Raw genomic sequence first — 22,764 nt, 5'->3', positions numbered from 1 at the left:
GGAACATTTATTGAAATGTAAGTTCTACTGGATGCAATAGTGTTTACATTCAACATAATTATCGAGTTATCAAGGAGGAGTCTACACAGGAAATACATGTTCTTAAAAATCAGGCATCATCAGAAGATAGACTGTGTGTTCTTTAAAAACGTATAGTTGTGTTTTAGAGTATCCCTGAAAATATACAGAATGTCTATTGCAAGACAAAAGCTAAGTGCATGTCCAATCACATGTAAAACACAAGTGAAAAAAATTCAGGTTATCCTAATGGGCACAGTTAACTTCCATCCATCACATATAGCCATCTATATAAGCAGGATGTTAAGCAATTGTTAAGCAAACAGCAGCTTTCAGTTTGTATAATGAGCAAGCGTAATGCATGAGATTTCATCCTTCTAGAGCAGGGGTGTCAAACATGCAGTTTGGAGGCTGAATCAGGCCCGTGGAGGGCTCCTATCAGGCCCCTGAGCAACTGGCTGTCATCTGCTTCTTTCTCCCTCTCTCTTGCTTCCTTCTGCATCACAGCTTGCTTTGCAAAGATTGCTCAGTTGCACAGGAGTTACAGAACAAAACCTCTATTTTCTCCATTGGCTGAGGCTCCTCCCTTGGGGAGGAATAGCTTGCTTTGCCAGGCTCTCTCAATCGCACAGCAGAGCTACTGAGCCAAGCCTCTCTTCCTTCTATTGATTGAAACTCCCTGCTCCCCATCCCTGGGGAAGGAAGGAAAGAGCCAGAGCTTCCTTTGTCTGGTTCCCTGGATCCCATGGGAGAAATACAAAGAAAGCACCTTTAAGACGATGAGTGCTAATGTTTGAAACATGTATTAAGTTTTTTTTAAAAAAAATCTTCAATTGTGTTTGTCTGTGTCCTTAATAATGTTTATATCTCTGCTACTTAATCTTAAATAGGTACACACATGGCTCATCCCCACATGGCTCAGCCCAAGCCGACATGGCCTGGCCCAACAAGGTCTCTTTTATGTCAGATCCAGCCCTCATAACACATGAGTTCAACACCCCTGTTCTAAAGGGTCAGACTTGCACAGGAAATGCCCTGCAATTCAGGGAGTCTGCACTTTCTCACCAAAGGGTAATTTCCCCATACTTCAAAGCTAAGCAGTTACCATCAAGCCTACCCAAGACAGTATCATTAAAAAGTCATGTCACCTTAAAAACTTAACAAATTTATTGTGGCATGAGCTTTGGAAGGCAAAATACTGTGTCATCAGATACATGAAAGTAACTAGTAAAGACATACCATGAATGCACATGCGTACAAAGGTCTAGACTGGGGAGGGGAAATTGTTACACAAGGCAAGATCAAAAGATATGGGGAACATTCTGAAAACAGAAGTAGAACACATGAACCAAGGATAACATAGATAAAAGTTCTACAAAATTCAATCAGGACAGTAAAAGCAGTGAGACAGTAATACCAATTTTGCATTTCCTCTGACAAAAAGGGCACATGTGAACTGTGGCTCTCTTTTTTCTAGCACATCCGAAAGGTCTTCAACTGGAACACATATCTAGAAATACTATTAATGTACATAAATTAATTTGAATGTTTGTGGGCAAGGCCCCAGAAATGTTGAGTAGTCTTGGCAGCTGTGACAGACCACTTTTTAAAAGTTTAGAAGTGCTATACAAACAGCTAAAGACTGTGAAAGGTTAATTCTTCACATAAAAAGAGAGCTTTGCATGACTGGTTGCTCCAAGCAACCTGATAAGTTAGCATCAGCTGAGCAGAGAGAGCCTTCTGAACTGGATGCTGAGGAGAATTCAGTCAGATTTCTGCCTTGACTGAGTTGAGTCTGATTTCAGCCCTAGCTAAGAAGAGTCAAGAACTGACAGTTTCAGAATTCAGCCCTGATTGAGAGTGGTTTAACACACACAGGAAAACTGGAAGAAAGTTGCAGGGAAGTTTGGGAAGCAGGCAAAGACTCACGTGTCTTTGTGTAGTCAGTATCATAGTCATCAGCTGCAGGTGGATGTAAACCACTCTATGGACCACTGAATGTTGGCAGAAAGCTATAGGCTCCCTTGCCATTACTAGCCCTTTCCCTGGCCCAGCACTGTGATTACTCACTACCTTTTCCTGTCCCTGAGTAACCTTTTCCTTTCTATTAGTATACTGTGGCTGCATTCATATTATCATACCAAATTCTGATATGGTAATATTGCTAGTCCTGCACCCCAGGGAATGATCATTTTTCCAACTATAACTAATGTACTTGTTCACTGTACCCATGTACTGCCCTCATTCTCCCTCATGTAATGGACAAAGTTTGATTAACACTTTCCAGTTTGGCCAAGCTCCAGTTCAATATGATACCTGAAAACAGGCACCCTTGCAAACTGGAGACTCTTCTCCCTCTCACGCTATGAAACCTCTGAGAAACCTTAGTTGTAAAATTCCATCTTGTGGAAAGAAAGATGCTCTTATTTGCCATGGCACCTGTGTTCAGAATCACAGCAAACTGAAGCTTGATCAAAATGCAGTGTTCAATCATGCTGTCTTAGACTGTCTACACTAGAGGGGAAAGGAGATGGGAGAAGTGAGTGGCATGTGTGAACCCAGCAAACAAGCTGTGTTTACGCGTGATGCTGACAACCATCTGTTTAATTAGTTGGCCATGAAGTCAGAATGCAATCTGGGTCTATGTCCAAAAGGACTCTACTTTATGGAGCTCTCAAACTCCTGTTTCTTTCTACTAATGCCATTGCCACTGTCCACTTCTCTCCCTACAGGTATAGTGATTTAATACTTGTCTCTTTTCTCTGTATAGGCTGGATGATGAGCATTGTGAAGGTAGTATTCTATCAAGATGAAATACTGAGTTCAGTTTAATTTTTGGTCCAGATTTTTTTACATTTGAAGTCTGAGGAATTTTGCAAATTCTTCTGCAAGTGACTTCAGGTTTTTCAGGGCAGGAACATGAACTACAAGCATGCAGTATTCAATTTATGCATAGAGTGAGTTGTTTTAAAATTCTTAAGACTGATACAATAAAGGCAGCAATTAAACAAACAAGATGCAGGGGGACAAAGGAAAAAACAGACAAAGAACAAGTGAAACTAGATAAAACTAGTTAGGGTCCCTCTATGGAAAAACTCTTGAGTTATAATTTGGATGGGAGAAGGTGTAGGTAGAGTATTCTTTCTCCTCACAAAACTAGGATTTCTTTGATGAGGCCACATTAGTCTATACTAGCCAATGGCATGTATTCAACCCTCTGTATGTGGAAGTACACATTCCATTCCACATGTGCAGCCCTATCAGCACAGAAAAATAATTTCTAAAGTCATGGGAATCCAAGCAGAGGAATGGTAGTGTGGGCTGGAGTGAGGAAGAGAGAAGGGGGCGACATTTGCCCCACATCCTCAGCAGAGCAGTGCTTGTGGAAGAAGAGCAATTTTGCACCCATTACCCTGTCTCACTCCAGCTGCCACACTTATGTGGCTATTCTTTCACGCGGTCCTGCAACCCAGGGAATGATCTGTCCAGGAGCTGGAAGAAGACACAGAAACAGAGAGGAATGCAGGAAAGCTCCCCGTTGCATGGACAAAGAGGCCACTATGTCTGTAGTATAGGACTCAAAGCACATCGTTGTTGTTCAGAGAGCAGATATAAACTTCCATTTCAATTGTAGCTGTCAGGAGTACAAACAAAGCTGACTTCTGCTCAGACTGACTGACTAAACCCTCCACTGGCTTTGGTAAATTGTGCTTTAAATGTCTTGTAATCCTGTAATACTTGAAGTACTTTAAAGCACAATGCATAATTAAGCTATTAGAATAATTGGATGACCAGCCATTCCAGCATGACCCATGAAAATGGAATACATCTTGTACCCAAATGATTCTGTGGAGGAACAATGTTGGACTGGGCTGACCTGGGATGGCATTGGGCACACCACTGGCTCTTATGCCATGTATCCTCACAAGGTTACTTAAAGGATAATAATCCAGGGAGCCAAAGTGATTACAGTAGTAAGAGTATCAGAATAGTACTGGGGAATAAGAAATTACAAGCTAATGAACTAATCTACCTCAAAGGGTTGGTGTGAAGATAAAAATATAACAAGAGAACCATGCATACCGCATTAAGTTCCTGGAAGGAAGGGCGAGAAAAAACCACAAATCCATGAAGTTGGGACTACAGGAGATTTTGTTTGCTTGTTAATACTCTGCTTTCACCCAAAGCAGTTTACAATACTGTTTTCCCTGCCTCCAATGTATCCTCACAAAAACAACACCATGAGGTAGGTCAGGTTGAGAGAAAGTGACAAGCCCAACATCATCCAGCCAGCTTCCATGGTACAGTGAGTATTCAACCCCAATTTCCCCAGAATTTTAGTCGACAAAATCCTAACCAGTATACAGTGCTGGCTCTCCACCCAATCTTGTTACTTGGTCATTCTTCAAGCCAGATGGCCACTTTATCACATGCAAAGGGAAGAACACATGGCAGTTGCTTCGCTACAAGCCAATCAGAACACATTCCTACAGACTCAGCAGAAAGGCGTTTTGACTTGCAATGTAGTTGTATTTAATTTTCCTAAAAATGAAAGAAAAGTAATGGTGGATACAGAATGGAGTATGACCACAGATTCAGATTCTATTTTGTCTGGCTTTGTTTTCCTGAATCCTCTTTTCTGCTTTTGTACCTGCAGGTTATGCACAACTAGGAATAACACCCGTTGTGGATAAAAATACAATGGGCTCCAGAAATAGGCTCTGGGTAAGTGCCCCCCACCCTTGCTGTCTTCCCACCCACCCAAGTGAAGGCATTCACTCCCCCCTCCCGGGGAGCTAATCTCTGCCATCTGGAGAACAGTTGTAATTCTGAGTGATATCCATCTCTCACCTAGAGATTGGCAACAATGGTTCCCTAGGAGGAAATGGCTGGTTTGGAGAGTGGAGTCTATGCCATTGTACCTGTGTCAGTTTCCACCCCTCCTCAAATCCACTCTCTCCAGGCTCCACCCCACAAATCTCCAGGAATTTCCCAACCTGGAGTTGGCAACGGCAAATAACACAGTCTGTCATAGGGGGGTTGTTGCTGAACAGGAGCAAGCAGACAGGCCTAGTTAAGTAATGCCAGTCAGGTGGCAATAAGTCATCCAGAGGGTGCTGCCAGGCCTAGGGTAGCCATCCTCCAAGTGGAGCCTGAAGATCTCCTGGTATCACAACTGAACACCAGACAACAGGTCTCCCTCCCCCTGGACTCTATGCATTATATTCAGCTGAGGCCTGTCCTGTCCCCAAACTCTGGTTTCTGTAGACCCCACCACAAAATCTTCAGAAATTTCCCACCAACCTGGAAATGACAGCCCTAGTCAGGACTGGGCCCAATGAGTTCTCAAGGAGTCTCTCTGTTTCCCTTCCAGAGAAGGAGGGGGAGGATCCCTCAGCCAATTGAGGGAAGCTTTTCTCTAACTCTTACCCTCCTTCCCTCAGCCAATCAAAGGAAGGCTTTCTGCATGGCTGTTTTCCTCCTCCTCCCTCTCACAGCCAAACAAGGGAAAGTTTTCTTTCTTTCCACTGTGAAGCTGTACAACAGGCAGCTCAGCCAATGGAAGAGTAAGGAGAGCCAGGAACTGCCAGAACCAAAGTTGGTTGCCTTTTACTGACAGAATCAACTTGGCTGGCTAGCAACAGCCACTCAGGTGAGAGAGAGGAGCGGACTCAACCAATGACACGCAAGTATTCTTGATTGATTGTTTAACAGCCCAAAGGTTGATGGAGTACACTCCCAACCAAAGGGAGTTTTTGCCAGGAGTTTGTGAATCTACTGACTTGGAAGATGAACATGGAAGAAATAGCATAATTCCAAATACTGCTACAGAAGGTTCACTTCTGCTTTAAATGAAGCATATGAGAACTTTCTGAAAACAATCTAAGGAAGCAAAAATATCTTAGAAGTCTTTACAATCATATATGGAGAATGAATTAGTCACATATTCAAGTCAGGGCAAGTCAGCCGCCCTGAGCCACTTGTTGGGAAGGGCGGGATATAAATCATAAAATAAATAAAATAAAAATAAATAAATATAACATCCTTGGACACTATGTGACCCCAAAGAGTAGCAAATAGGGATGGGCACAAAACTATTCGTGCTTAAAATGGCCAATTTTGCAAACATCCTGGCGCTGATGCAATAAAGTTCCAGGCAACACTAGAGGAGACTTCTTGCTGTCATACAAACTCCTATAGCAGTTGTGCTGAGCTTGACTGGCAGGTCTAAGAGCTAATTATGGAACTTCTATTCCACTCCATAGGAGTAGATGCTACTTACAGCCCCCAACCTAAGCCAGCTGGGTTCATTTTGCAATACAGCAAGTCTTTGATTTCATCCTACCTGTCTTCCTTGGGCAAGAGACCCTTTCCCCTGGGGATCCAGGGGGTCTTTTAGTTACCTGGGCAAAACCTGCCCCCCATGGATCTTCCAGTTTTGAAAAGTGATATTGGGGTGACCCAACGCAAAAACCCTCAGGATCCATGAGGATCTGTGCTTTGGAAGCATTCTTTTATCACTACTGTGGTGCCACGAAGCCGTGGATCCAATTTCTGCACTGTGAGCTGTGGTCGCAGGCACATTATGTGATTTGATGGTGAACACAAAAACCCTGAGGATCCAGGAGGATCCATCCTTAAAAACCATGTTTTTTTTTCACCACTGTGATGCCACGAAGCCCTGGATCCCTGATTTCTGTACTGCAAGCTGTGGCCATGGACACAATATGTGATTTGATGGTGAAGTTGGGGTGACCCCACACAAATACCCTGAGTATCCATCCTTCAAACCCATGTTTTTTCACTACTTGATGCCACAAAGCCATGGGTCCCTGATTTCTGTGCTGCAAACTGTGGCCACGGACATGATACATGATTTGATAGTGATGTTGGGTTGACCCCATGCAAAAAACCCCAAGGACCCCAGAACACCTGTGGTAGTCCCAGGGGCTGGCAATCCCATCCCAGAACACTTGTGATTGTCCCAGGGACTGACAATCTACTCTACCCCCTGGCAATCGGGTTCCTGTATGTAGATCAGGAACTACCAGAAGTTCAAGCTGGGTTTCGAAGAGGTAGAAGAACTAGAGATCAAATTGCCAACATTCGATGGATTATGGAGAAAGCACATGAGTACCAGAAAAACATCTATTTCTGTTTCATTGACTACGCTAAAGCCTTTGATTGTGTGGATCACAACAAACTGTGGCAAGTCCTTAAAGAGATGGGAGTACCAGACCACCTCATATGTCTCCTGAGAAACCTGTATAAGAGTCAAGAAGCAACTGTCAGAACGGGATATGGAACAACTGATAAGTTTAGAAGAGGAAAAGTTCAACAAGGATGTAAATTGTCACCCTGCTTATTTAATTTATATGCAGAGTACATCACGCAGAATGCCGGCCTGGATGAAGCACAAACTGGAATTAAGATTGCTGGGGAAAATAACAACCTCAGATATGCAGATAACACCACTCTAATGGCAGAAAGAACCTCTTGTTGAGGGTGAAAGAGGAGAGCGCAAAAGTAGGCTTGAAACTCAACATCAAAAAACTAAGATCATGGCATCTGGCCCCATCACTCCTTAGCAAATAGAAGGGGAAGACATGGAAGTCGTGACAGATTTCTGGGATCCAAGATCACTGCAGATGCTGACTGTAGCCATGAAATTAAAAGACATTTGCTCCTTGGGAGGATAGCTATGGCAAACATAGGCATTATAATACAAAGTAGAGACATCACCCCGACAACAAAAGTCTATATAGTCAAAGTGATGGTATTCCCAGTAGTAATGTATGGCTATGAGAGTTGGACCATAAGGAAGGCTGAGTGCAGAAGAATAGATGTTTTCAAGCTGTGGTGCTGGAGAAGACTCTTGAGAGTCCCTTGGAGATCAAATCAGTCAATCCTAAGGGAAATCAACCCAGCCTGTTCCCTGGAAGGTCAGATGCTGAAGTTGAAGCTCAAATACTTTGGCCATCAAATGAGAAGGGAGCACTCACTGGAGAAGATCCTGATGCTAGGCAAGACAGAAGGCAAAAGAAGAAGGGGATGGCAAAAAATGAGATGGCTGGATAGCATTACTGATGTAACTAACATGAATTTGAGTGGACTTTGGAGAATGGTGGAAGACGGGAGGGCCTGGTGTGATTTGGTCCATGGGGTCGCAAAGAGTATTTCCCAATATTCCTGAATCCCAATATCGGTATGGTATTTGGATTTGGGAAATATTTGGGAAACCTGGATTTTTCAGCTCCATTATACCAATGTATAATGGAGAATTGATCCAGTGATATTTGGGGCTCAGGGGGGCTGTTTTTGAGGTAGAAGCACCCAAATTTTCAGCATGACTGCTGGTGCCTCTCCTAAAAAAACCCACCCACATCTTTAAAAGACTGCTTTCAATGGATGGTGGGAAGGCATTTAAAGAGATTGTGAGCTGCTGGGTTTGACACAGAGCTCAAGTGGCTCCCTAATAGCACTGACTAATGCAATTCCATTTTGTGGCAATTTAAAAACCCATTTTTTATTTCATATTTTTCTACAAAAGTGGAGGGATTTAAATATCCTAAATGGTGGCCACATGTGGCTAACAGTATATAGATTACTGGATTTTATATTTGTTTGGGGCATGATTGAGGAGCAAGGCTTTTTTTCTGAGGGAACATGGTGGAACAGAGTTCCAGAACCTCTTTGTGGAAACAAAATTCTCAAAAAATATTTAAAAGTTCATGAGGGGCACCTAGGTGTTTCTCCTTCTTTTCCTTCTTGAGAGTTCTAGCACCTCTTTTTCCAGAAAAAAAGACCTGTCGAGGAGTAGTATATACATCTTGGATATGTGTTAACTACATTTTAATAATTTTGATGTGTAATTAGATGAATGTGCTCTAGCAAATGTTTTAACATGTACTTAGTCTCTGTACAAAAACCTGAATATGGCAAATGCATTATAAATTTTTACAAGCAAAAGCCATCATTGCCAGTAGATGGCACTTCTGCTGCACAGCTAAACAGTAAAAATTGTATACAAAAATATATCCTGATACTAAGTAGGTCTAAATAACCCACTGTCCTTTTTCTTAAATTAAAATCAGAAAGTTCTGAATAAGAAATAGATTGGTCTCTATCACCCATTTGTCCTTCCCCAAGAAGACAACAGAAGCTGGAGGACTTAAAATACATCACTGTGTTCTATTCATGAAAGGCTGTACCTCATCCCACCTCCAGTCCCCGAAGCAGGAAACTTCAGCATCTAGAAGAAAGAAGAACCAATTATAGGCATGCTGTGCCTTAGTGGCAGAGTACATCCATTGCATATATAAGGTTCCAATCCCTCGCATCTTAATTTCAAGAATCTCAGTAACGCATTTTGGAGAAGACCTTCCTCTGCTTGAGACTTCAGAGAGCTGCTGCCAATCAAAGAAGCCGATACTGAGCTATCTGGAACAAATGTCTGATTTGCCCACACCATACAAGTGGTGTTGGAAGTGAAAGAACTTCAGCCAAAAAAACTGTAAGCAGAATCAAAATTAGAGCACACAATTCTCATGTATCTAATTAGGTTAACCTTCATATTTTACTTCTGGTTTCACATCAAGGATTTAAGTCTGCTGATAAACAGTGTTTGCAACTAGTATTGAGTAAACTGAAGTGTGAACCAGAAAGCCCGTGGTTCAGATCTTACACCTATCATTGGCTTCGATGTGTGATTCTCTCAGCACGGTGTAGAGGTTAAGAACGTCTGGCTAGTATCTGAGAGAGCTGGGTTGGAATGCTCCCTCTAAGTTGTGGAGTCTTGTGAACCAAACTGCTACTTCGTAAGCTACTAGCATTAAAGTTGTGAGCTACTGCACAAATTAGTTTGCTCTGGCGCCATTTTTCCTGAGCTAAGACAAAAATGTGTAAGCCAGAGGTTTAAAAACTGTGAACTAGCTCACACTAACTCAGCTTAGAGGGAACACTCATACCAGGGAAGCTCGCTCAGTGATCTTGGGCCAGTCTCTGAGCTCAGGCCTCATTTTGGGCAGGAGCTCACAGGAGTGGAGTTCCAGAACCTCTAAATTTTATTGTTCTTTCTTTCTTACATTCCCCCCCCCAAAAAAAATAATTCAGTACACCTTCCAGTGATGTCAGGGGTATGTAGCATATGCAAATGAGTTATGCAAATGATTGTGCTAATGTGCTCTGGCACCTCTTTTTCTGTTAAATGACCCCTGTCTGAGCTTAACCTCTGAGCCTAAAATGGAGGTGAGGAGAAAGATGTAAGCCATTCTGTGTTCCCACTAGATAGAAAGGCAGAATATAGTGGTTGAGAGTGTCATGGAAGCTTACTGGGTACCTTGGGCCAATATTGTGAGGAGAGAAGCAGAAGACAATTGTAAGCCACTCTGAGATTCCTTGGGTAGTGAAAAGTGGATACAAAACCCACTCTTCTTCTTCATAAATCAATCAATTAAATAAGTAAGTAACGTGGGGAGAATATGGCCCTACCTTAACAATCTGTTGTAAGGAATACTAAGATTGTATGTGAACACTACAAAATGCTACATGGTTTTATTTATTTAAGACATTTGTATACCCTTCCTTTCTTTCAACATATTCAGCACTTTAGACAGGGGCACAAATAAGTAAAATACAAAAACATTAAAATAAGTACTTTTAAATAATTCTGTCTTCCATTCTTGCTGGAAAGTTACAGGTACCTGCCTAACACTGTTTGGGAAGCTTTTCCACAATAGTAAAGCAGTAACAGAAAAGGTCCCAGGTATTGCAGACCATATCTCAGACTGTGACATAGTGGTTAGAGTGCTGGGACAAGCCTGGTTTCAAATCCCCACTTGCTTGCTGGGTGGCCTTGAGCCAGTCCACACATTCTAATTTATCTCAGAAGTTAAAAGGATGAAACAAAGGAGAGGAGAAATGATTAAACCACTTTGGGTCCCATTGAGGACAAAGGTGGGGTATAAATGAAGTAAATAAATCCTTAAGAGCAAAGCAGACTTTAGAACATGGATACTGGTATTATTTTACAATAGAACCATTATATGTTTTGCAGCTTCATACCTTCATCCCCCAATATTGTGCATCTAAAATATTTTGTGACTGATCTAGCTAATCTGCTCCTGTAAATTAGTTCTATAGCTGTCATATGCCTTTTTCATCCAACAGTTTCTATGGACATTGAATGCTGGGGAGTGGAAACGGCACCACAGCAAGCTTCATCTTAAACATGTAGTTTGGGCTACGTCGCCTTGCTCTCAGTTGGGTCCGCGAGCTCTCCTGCTTGTGGCCCCTCCTGAATCAGACGGGGAGGGGCCCTGGAGGGGTCTCTTTTTAGCATGGGGCTTTTACAGCAAGATGGGGGTGCAACAGTAGTTGCTCCTGTTCTTTCTGTATGATCTTAAGCTCTCCCTGTCGTGATCGCCATTACAGCAGCAAGAGGTGAACGCCCGATCGCTTGCTTTTCTTCTCTTCAATAAGCTTTTGATCTATCACCCCTCTATCTCAAGCATGACAAATCTACAATGCAAATAAGTCGGCTTTCAATTGGCAATGGCTAATGGGTCATTTTTACATTTCAATAAACTGGCAGTCCAAAGGAAGGGAAAGAGGTCGATACCTCTAATTTCCCTGTGAATGAGGCCGTGAAAAGCTAAAGAACATCTCTAAGTACTGGAAACAATTTGAATTAATCTGAATATGGATACTTAAATTGACCCGGATAATTGGATATTTGTTAAAGAGACTATTATTCGGCTGCAATACGGTCAGAACAAAATGAGATACTTGTTAGAGGGATTTCTCCTTGTCGTCTGATTTGAAATTCATACGCTAACATTTAAAACTCCACTTGGAGGAGACTGGGAAGAACGGACTATTTGGGACTCTGAGCTACTTTTCAACTTGGATTAATGGACTGAGTTTGCTAACAGAGAAAAATGGCTTTGCTAAGCGAAATTTTTCACAAAAAAGATATTTTAAGCAGTTTGAAGTCTCTGAGGCAAGATCTTGGTTTATTGACAGAATTAGTTAAGAAGCAAATGGGAGCTTTTGTGCTGAAAACTAGCGAATTCTCAAATCTACGTGAGCAGAGTGCTAAAGAGAACCCAGGTGACGTCTGTGAAATTGAAATGGGAGAGCGACTTGTTGGGAAACGAACAAAAGAAAATCAAAATGGAACCTTATGGCTAATTTAAAAAGATGACCGGAAATGGAGACTGATTCAAGTTAGGTCGAGAGGAACAAAGGCTGTGGAATTTTTCCCACTTTCTTAGAGAAGGATGACTGCATTAAGAAGTAAGAAGATGTATTTTAACCAGAAAATCATGATGTGGAAGCCTTTCAGAAAGAAGAACCTCCTGAATTAGATTTTTCTCAGTGGATAGTTGGATATGGACTTTGTAAGAAAATCTGATATGTGATATTAGAAGGCTAAGTGACATTCCTTTTTCCTTTCTTTTGTTTTTTTGGGGAGCTACAATAAGTTGTCTTGTTTAAAATAATATGGATATAAAAGCTAAAGGACTAAAAAGTTTTTGAAAAGAACCTTATGTAAAAATAGTTAATTTAGACTAACTTTTAAGAAGGCAGATAGCATAATTACTTGATAAATTGGTGAACTTGTCTTTAACAGATAATGATATTAGCTTTTTATGTTTGTTATTGACATGGGTAATCCTACAAATTAATCTATAACTGTTAAGAAGGTAGATACTGTAATTATTTTGTTAATTAGTAGATCTCCTAATATGTTTGTTTGAAGAAATTGTCTATAATAAGATAGATAAATTATTGTGCTCTATTTCTAATCTGTCAAGGATAAAGACATTGGTCACAGTCCATGTTAAGGAGAGAGAAGGTGCATATTAGTTACAAATCAGGAGATAAGATTTATTTTTAGTAAGAAGGGTCTCTTGAAATGTTCTTATCTTGGTGGGTAGTTGGGTATGAAACTCTCAATAAGAACAGACATTTGATTTTTATTTTTGGGTTATAATAAGTTGTTTTTTCTAGCCCAATAGGGATATAAGAGTTGGATTAATTGTTAAAAAGGCAGACAGCACAGTTGTTATGTAAACTGGCAGATTTGTCTTTAGTATGTCTCCTAGGAGAAACTGTTTATATTGAGATAGACAAAATACTATGTTGTATTTTTCTTTTAGTTTTTTAAGGATAAAGATATGAATTTTTGTGTCTATGTTAATGAGGATAATGTTAAACTAACAACCTAGTCTGTGTTTTTAACATGGTTAAGCCAAAGCAGCTAGTTCCATGTTGAGATTGCTGTGACTTGTTTATACTTATATGTGTTGAAGAACTGTTTAGACTTGTATTGCAAATAATAGTTAAGTAAAATGTTTTATAATGAAAGATAAAGACGGTAAAATATATGGAGAACTCTATACTTGCAGCTAGAACGAATTGGATATTTTATTTGAAGGCAGAATTAAAATTGATATATTCTATTTTTCTTTTTTTTTCTGCTTTTCCCATTCTGTATATGGCCTCCCCTCTTTTTTCTTGTATCTATGCTTATTTCTTTTGTAGTTAAAACCAATAAAAATTATAAAATCCATCTTAAACATGTACATGTTCACTTGAAAATGTGCAAAACTCATACAGGAATTCAAGTGTATGCTTGCAAAGTATGTGATCCGGATGATACAGACAGAAGCCTTCACACATGGATAAAATACTCTTCTTGGGGCAAAGAAAAGTAGTTTCGTGCCTGGATTGAAGCTGATCCAAAAAACACCATTCTCCCAAGAGAGACAAGTAATGCTGGCATAGAGGATAAAATATTTACTCCAAAGAATTAACAACCTGTCAAAATAATGGGTACACTTCAACACAGGTGGAGATCAAAGGAGAGTTTTGTGTGGTTTCTCACTTCTTACATCCTTCCTTGCACACAATCACAAGCCTTTCATGCAGCCCCCAAAAGTCCAAAGTGCAAAGCCATGCCCAATCCTATGGAACAGTTCATTGGCCAAACTCTTTACACTGGGAATTTGGAAAATAACTGCACTTTGTTATTCAACAAGCAATACACCAAATCAGGAGAGACAGCTAGAAATACAGAAAAGAAGAGAAGCTTTTGTTGAGCTTCCCGAAGTCCAGCAATCCAGATGTGTGGGTATATAACCCAGAGGGCACAGGTGTATGAAAACACTTAGCTAGCCAGAATCTGTAACTTTTATTATTTGCTATTTTGCTTCACAAAAAGGCAACCTGATGAAAAATACAAGTGTAATTTGTTTGTATGGATGGAATACTGGAGCATAAACAGAATCCATTAAAACTATAAAGTTGGCACTAAGGTTGCCAACCTCCAAGTGGTTCATGGAGACCCTCCAGAATTACAACTGATCTCCAGATTACAAAAGAAGAAGGCTTCTTTGGAGGGTGGACACTTTGGCATTATGCTCCATTGAGGTTCCTCCCCAGGCTCCACCTTCAGATCTCCAGGAATTTTCCAACAAAAAGCTGCAATGCTAGTTATTACTACTTTATTAGAAAAGGAAAAATAACTGTACAGGAAAGAGTCAGTGAGTGGATATGGTGCAGGGCTACAACATGACTAAAATATTGAAAATGTAGCTACTGAAGTCTTGCCTTGTCCAATTTTACAGGATACCAATTTACTGAGTTTCATTTCAGGCTAGCTATAATAAACATCACTTTTATTCATGCAATGTACGGATTATTTTTAAAAGAATGACATCTAAACCAGAAAAAATAAAAAAGTCTAGCCCTGAAATGCTGATCATTTAAAAAATTCTAACTGAGTCCAATAAAATGAAACCTGATAATCATGTCTAGTTAAAGTAAGGATGAAAGCAAGACTGTCAGATTACACATTGTTGAATATTTATTTATTATTTATTTTATTTCTGTCAATTTATAGCCCGCCCTATCCTATAATGAGCTCAGGGCAGGTTCCAACACAATAAAACAATCAAGCCAACAATAAACAGAATCAAACAATTAAAAACGGATTAAAATTTAAACACGTTAAGCCGTTTAACTCAGTGTTGATTTCAAAGCGGCATGGAATGGTATGGACACTTCAATTAAATACAGCTTTAGGTGTCAAGGATGTCAGCTGTATTGGCCCGACTTAAATAACAGTGCAGGGAGGCCAATTTGATGGTATAATAAGGTAAGGACGTCCGCCTGCCTCAGCCATAGGCCTGGCGGAACAGCTCCGTTTTACAGGCCCTCCAGAATAGCAACAGATCCAGCAGGGTCCGAGTGTCTATAGGGAGCTGGTTCCACCAGGCTGGGGCCAGGGCTGAGAAAGCCCTGGCCCTGGTCGAGGGAAGCCGGACGTCCTTGGGCCAGGGATGGTCAAAAGATGTTGATTTGCTGATCTTAATGACCTCTGGGGTTCATATGGGGAGAGATGGTCACGCAGATATGTCAGTTCAAGGCCGCATAAGGCTTTAAACGTCAGTACTAAAACCTTGAGGCGGATCTAGTACTTGATCGGTAGCCAGTGCAAACTGCGCAGCATTGGCCAACTGCTTGCCCGTACAGAATATGCGACCATTCTAGTCCTTCACTGAATTTAGTTGCTCTAAGCTTCTTGGAATAATTACCAACAGAAAATCTGACATACAACAAATTAAAAGGTAAAATAAAATCCCTTACACCCTTCCACTCTGTGCAAGAAGGAGAACTCTAGGATCCTTCCTGCCCATCTCTCTTACATTTCCCAGTTCCCCCATACTACCTTTCCATGCTTAGACTATTCTTTCCTGTTCCCTCCAACTAGTTTTCACACACTGCTATACATACTTCCAAATAATTTCTTCTTTACTAGTCAGTCCTCCTCACACAAACTCTCCAACATCAGTTCATTATCATTCCATATTAGACTAGCATAGTAAAATGGAACAGAAGTCCAGTGACACCTTAAAGACTGAAAAGTTTATTCCAGCATGAGCTTTCATGAGTCAGTCAGAGCTTGTCTGAGGAAGTGAACTCTGATACATGGAAGTTCATGTAGGAACAATTTTCTTGGACTAAGATGCCACTGTACTCCTGCATTATTTCCCTATTGCAGACTTCCTTGTATGGCACATGCTCGAGCACAGCATCTTGAGTTTTCCAGCACTACTTACATGAGGAAAATAAAAATATCTCATTATGAGAGTTAACTCTACTAGAAATAGAAAAGAGTTCAGTAGCATCTTAAAGACTAAGAAAATTTATTACAAGGTATGTATGACGTTTTGTGAGACCGCAAATTTTGTCCGTCTTTATGGCGCTATTGGATTCTTCATCTTTTCTACTGCTACAGACAGACTAAAATGGCTACCCTTCTTGATCTATCTACTAGAAATGGCAGCTATTCCAAATGTGGAAACACTATAATAATATAACGCAATAATATGAAGCATGGATATGGAGTACATTTCTCTCGGGACACTGAAGGACCATTTCTAAAAAATTTGCCCATACAAATTCATCCAGTTATTAATTTCATCAGATTTATTCAACACTTACAACAATAATCTTTTAAAACAAGGCTAAGCAGTCCTTTATCTCTTACAGTGGAAAACTATCGTGTGGTTTATTAATCATGCTAAGCCATTATGTTTTTCAGGCTGTTTCATTTTAAGCTTTGTCTCAAGGTCAAACAAGGGGTAAATTCTTGCAGCTTCACCTAGCCTTTAACCAGGTTCAGAATGAGATCAGGGTGCCTGCTGTGTATTTCTTCAGTGATAGTGTTAATGTACACTAGTGATACCCCTAGTAGTGATCATGTACACTAGCAAAAGTAGATGCATATACAATCATTTATTTCCTAAACAACTGTCAAGACAAATCAACTTTTAGGTCTAAAATCCAAGAGCTACAAAATTCCTTAATTTGCTCATATATATCTGCAGTTGCATCCTAAAGAAAAAAGTGTCCCACCAATTTTTGGAACATTAATTGGAGAGAAGGCACACTTTATATTTTAACTGCTTGATATGATTCACTAATTATTCAAAGAGGAATACAGAAGTGTACATAAGAGCAACAGCAATGTGGGAGAAGAGGGAGACAAATGGCAGATAGGTAATGCAGAAGACAGTAAATACCAACTGATAAAATCAAATTAAAGAATTGTTAAGGGAGAAAATACTGAATATCTTCATAATCTCACAGCTTCCACAAAATCTCAGTTTCTTTTACAACTTTCATTTTCTTTTTTAAGTTATACTGCCATGATGCTTTATAAACAAAGCTAAAAGCATTGGTATTAATGTGATAACTGATCATTAAGCAAATTCTAAAAAATAATGTTGCAATGAATTAATGCTGTTTGAAAATGTGTGAGGTAATTACTTAGTTGAGAAATACAAGGAAAATCCCAGAAATGCAAGAGGAGGAAATAGTGTCAGTGACTCTAAAGGTGAGCATTTCCCCTTGTAACTGGCAACCAATAAGTATCCAGGCACAACCTAAAATGACATTATCCAGGAAGCAAAGTATTATCCCATAAACTGATGATGCAAAACCAGATACATTTCTACTTCATGGCTGTTCCTCCTGGGAGCCAAATAAAAAAATTGTTTAGAATAGTCTTTGTTTCATGGAATAGCCAACTGTTTCAAGTTAAAATTACTGCCACCAATTTATAATCTTTTATGTAAATGAAATACAAGCAAGTAAATCTCTATAGGTTTTCAAGGAAAGAGAAGAACAGAAGTTACCATTGCCTGCCTCTTCATAGCAACCCTTGGACTTCCTTGGTGGTTTCCTACCCAAGTACTAACCAGGGTTAACCCTGCTTAGCTTCCAAGTTCTGAAGAGATTGGGCTAGCATGGACCATCCTGGTCAGGAAAATGTTATGCTTTACTGTTCCCCAAATAAGTGATTCCAAGGAAACCAACAGTTTCAGAATGTAGGAAACAGTTTTACTAATTAACCACTTAAATATGTTTATACAAACACCAGGGCCTAATGTCTGGATACATAAAGAATAGAACAAATCTGTAACTACAATGCTATTTCATTAAATAAACAATTTACAACAATACACGTGTGAATCTTCTTGTAATAATAATTTTAAGTGCAACTTCCAAAAATACAAAGAAACAGGTCTCTAGGAACAGTCTACAATATTCTCATGTTCCCGTGCCAAAGTTTTATAGAGTAACCAAAGAGGCACAGATAAAACTTTCAAGCTCTGTATCACAAAAAAAAACCTCCAACATTCCTAAGCAGTGGATTTCAAAAAAGGAACAGTCCCAATCAGAAGTCACTGAAGTTGAAAATCACCGAAGTCAATTAAAAATAATCTAGACCAATTCAAGATCAAGGATGCAGCTCCTAAGTGTATAGCGTTTCAGATTCCTTCTTCAGAAAACAGTTAAGATCTAATAAATACAAAGCAACAATGCCAGTAGCAACAATGCCAGTAGCATAGGAAACGTGCCCTTATATCGAATCATAGAGTTGGAAGGGACCTCTAGGGTCATCTAGTCCAACCCCTGCACAATGCAGGAAACCCACAAACACCTCCCCCTAAATTCACAGGATCTTCATTGCTGTCAGATGGCCATCTAGCCCCTGCTTAAAAACCTCCAATGAAGGAGAGCCCACCACCTTCCAAGGAAGCCTGTTCCACTCAGGAATCGCTCTAACGGTCAGGAAGTTCTTCCTAATGTTGAACCGGAAACTCTTTTGATTTAATTTCAACCCATTGGTTCTGGTCCTACCTTCCGGGGCCACAGAAAGATTAGGTAGCAGAGATATAAACTTTATGAAGGACAAAGACAAACAGTTTTTTAAAAAAAACTTAAACCATGCTTAAAATGTTAGCACATTGGTCTTAAAGGTGCTTTCCTTTTATTTTTCCCATGAGATCCAGGGAACTGGGCAAAGGAAGCTGTGGCTGTTTCCTTCCTTCCCCAGGGGACTGGGGCGAGGAGGAGCCACAGAAAACAATTCCATACCATCCTCTATACGACAGCCCTTCAAGTATTTGAAGATGGAGATCATATCACCTCTCAGCCGACATCTTAATATTCTAATAACAGGTTATCCAAATGATACTCTAATAAAAGATTTATTTTACTGAAATTGGTGAGTGCATTATATATGTATTTGATGAATGTATCTATTGCTGACTTACATGATTTTGAGAATGGAATTTGGACAAGTGGTGTGAATTTGGAGAAGTGATGTCTACATGGCCATAGACAAGTTGTGTGAATAGAATATAGTTATATATGAGATCTGACCAGTTGGAACTTTAGAATGATAAAATGCAAATACGTAGTATACCCCATTACACAGGAGAGGCTTGAAAAAACCTCCCTTGAAGCAATGAGAACATCCTATTAGCTGAAGGGTTAATGTGTTAACCTGGTCTGAAAGCCTTGACTGACAGGGGATTCAAATGGAATTCTACAGTTAAAAGTCACAGTTAAGAATATCAATTAGAACCATTAAGGACAGTGAAGAAGAGTGAAGGGTCAAGGGAGGATCCAGAATCTGGGAAATGGGATGAGTAGTCCTTCCATGAGAGAAACAGCTCCTAGAAAAAGGGAGTGATCCCAGTCTTAAGAAGGAAAACTGGAACCTGTGTGTTCCTAGTTTTCAGACTTAAATTAATTCTGAAACAAAGAAACACTAATTTAAGCAAGAACTGTAAAAAGATCACAGTTTTAAAGACTTGTCTGTGTATCAAAATAACTACTTGATTGTGACAAACTATCTATTGTTTATAACTATACAAAGTTACCTTGTTTCCTGTACACCAGCTAAATTCCAAACCTGACACCTACCTGACCATTTCCCCGTAGAAGTAAAATAAATTAGTTTGTTTGTTTTGAATTACTACCAACCTCTGTTGTGCCATAATCTGACATACACAAGGATTTTATTCATCCTCAGCTGGGTCACATACTTATTTAAACAACAGAAAAACAAAGAAGAAAAGAGTCTGTTCAGCTAAGAAAAAGGGAAGAAGGGGAAATTGTTATATACAACTTAACAATGTTATCAATACATCTTCCATATGCATTTCAATATCTCTTAACTAAGAGTCACAGGTAAGACATATTCAAAAATCTAATAAACAGAAACCAGGTTCATTTAAATACATGTTTCTTGATTCCTAATCTTATTTGACAATATGAATTCATAGATGGCTATCCTTTCTGTAAGCATCATTTGCCAGACTCTGTCTAGGCCTTTTACATTATGTACAGGTGGTTGGTGGCTGTTTCCACAGTTGTGCCATTAACATCCTTCTTGAATCTTACCAAGGTTACATGTCAGTGGTTTTAATTCTCCATGATATAACTCCTAATAAACTAGGGTTGCCAAGTCCAATCAAAGAAAAATCTGGGGACTTTAGGGGCGGAGCCAGGAGACTTTGGGGGTGGAGCCAGGAGACATTGGGGGTGGAGCCAGGAACAAGGGTGTGACAAGCATAATTGAACTCCAAGGGAGTTCTGGCCATCACATTTAAAGGAACAGCACACCTTTTAAAATGCCTTTCTTCCATAGGAAATAATTAAGGATAGGGGCACCATCTTTTGGGGCTCATAGAATTGGACCTTCTGGTCCAATCATTTTGAAACTTGAGGGGTATTTTGGGGAGAGGGACTAGATGCTATACTAAAATTTGGTGCCTCTATCTAAAAAATTGTCCCCCCAGAGCCTCCAATACCCACGGATCAATTCCCTATTATTCCCTATGGGAGTCGTTCTCCATAGGGAATAATAGAGTGCCCAGTAGACATTTCCCTCCCCCCAATGCTTTCTAAAGGGGGGGAGGGCCTCCAAACCAGGGAATCCCCTGCCCCCTCCCTCTCTCTCACACACAAATACTTACTAGATCTTCTTCCTGCAGAACTTTACTTGCAAAAGAAAGGGAGGGGCCGTTCTCCATGGAAACTATTACTGAGCCCTTCCTGTTTCCTGTGCAGCCTTAAAGACACACATTTTACAAACGGATCAGTTTGCAGGTTTCTAACCTGCAGGAGCTCTACAACTACAGGATGACTGGGGGGGTGGCCAGCTGACTGGGGGCAGGGAGAAGCCTGTAAAAATGGGGGAGCCCAGGCTGGGACCTGGGGATTGGGGAGCCTACACGCATGTTCTTTTCTCTCACTGGCCCAGAGCGAGTGGCACCAAAATTTGCACCGTTTCCCCCCCCCCCGCTTCCGGATTTTTGGAGAGCGGGGGCGGAGGCTGCAAATTCAGGGGGTCCCCCCCCCGCCAGGGCGGGGGGGGGAGGTTGGGAAGCCTATAATAAACACATTTCCAAAGTCAAATAAAAGGTATATCCAACTATAAAGAATTTTTTCTATGCAGAAGTGTCTATATCACTGCACATTTTCACCACATTGCTTTTTCTGCACTGCATTTCCAAGAGGACATTTGGTGTGAATGATAGTGGGAAACTGAAAAGAAAGCTTATTCTTCTTTCTTCCTCTTCAAAATATTTTGGATTTTTGTAAGCATTGGATGTTCTGACTTGGGACAAAAAAACTGAAATAACTGAAGTAATTTTCAATGAAAACATGCTTAGTGCATAGAACATGGCATAGAATATTCTACCACTTTCACAACACACCCACAGTCTAAACAGAGATTGTGTAATCCAGTACGTGCTGTTACTGTAGCAACAACATTGATTACTCTCAAAGCAAGGCATAAAGGAGAGTCCTCAAAATACTTACTGTCCTGTTAGTGATTGAAATTACAGCAGTGAATCCCTCAACACAACAGGTTTCACCATTTTTCTTATAAATATTTGAAATATCTTAGCTTATAACTGAGCCTTGCATATCTTAAGGCAGGCAGTAAACTAGGCTAAATGGCACAACACACTGAAAACACTTTAAAGAATTTTTTAAAATCTTAAATTCACAAACTTCAAATTTCTCAGCATTACAATACTTTTTAAAAGTTCTCTTCTACAACTTGTAGCACCCTTCTGCAATTTTTATTTACTTTATTTATAATCCATCTCTCTTGGTGACATTCAAGGCATATCACAAAATATAAACAGACAGCATAAGTCGGGTGTTGAATTCATTTGTTACAAGTGTGGGATATGACATAAATGGGACTTTGTGAGGCCAGGCCATGCATATCATAAAATGTAATGCCAGGTAGTGGAGATATAAAGTTTATAAAGGATACAGAGAAACACAATTAAAGATATTATTTTTTACTTAAAATACAAAATGCTTTTACGTAAAATGCTTAAAACTCTTGCAATGTTTTGTTTAAAATGGAAAAGTGTGGGGATAGTGGGATTTGACAATGCAATTTTAAAAATAAAACATCAAGAAAAAAGCAAAAGGATCACAGCAGAAATTAAAAATATAAACCAAAAATATAAAATGCTCTGGGCTTAGGAAAACATGAATGGCTTCTCCCCCTCCTCTCAGCTCTACTCAGATTGGCAATGGCTCTTCAGTGTAATAAGAGCCCCATGACACAGAATGGTAAAGCTGCGGTACTGCAGTCGGAGCCCTCTGCTCACGACCTGCGTTCGATTCCAGCGGAGGCTGGTTCAGGTAGCCGGCTCAGGTTGACCCAGCCTTCCATCCTTCCAAGGTGGGTAAAATGAGTAGGCAGCTTGCTGGGGGAAAAGTGTAGATGACTGGGGAAGGCAATGGCAAATCACTCCATAAAAAGTCTGCTGTGAAAACACTGTGAAAGCAACGTCACCCCAGAGCCGAAAACGACTGGTTCTTGCACAGGGGACCTTTCCTTTTCCTTTT

The 22,764-nt window shown here is 40.2% G+C and overlaps 1 protein-coding gene across 1 annotated transcript in view; it reads right to left on the bottom strand.

Annotated features, from left to right (window-relative positions):
- Nucleotides 1-22,764, bottom strand: part of PFKFB4 (6-phosphofructo-2-kinase/fructose-2,6-biphosphatase 4) — a 107,004-nt gene that overhangs the window by 63,690 nt on the left and 20,550 nt on the right. The gene's annotated exons all lie outside the window — the stretch shown is intronic.

Source organism: Heteronotia binoei, chromosome 5, assembly GCF_032191835.1.
Source record: "Heteronotia binoei isolate CCM8104 ecotype False Entrance Well chromosome 5, APGP_CSIRO_Hbin_v1, whole genome shotgun sequence".
NCBI classification, from domain to species: domain Eukaryota; kingdom Metazoa; phylum Chordata; class Lepidosauria; order Squamata; family Gekkonidae; genus Heteronotia; species Heteronotia binoei.
Note: the sequence above shows the minus strand (reverse complement) of the source record. Positions and strands in the feature narration are given on the sequence as shown.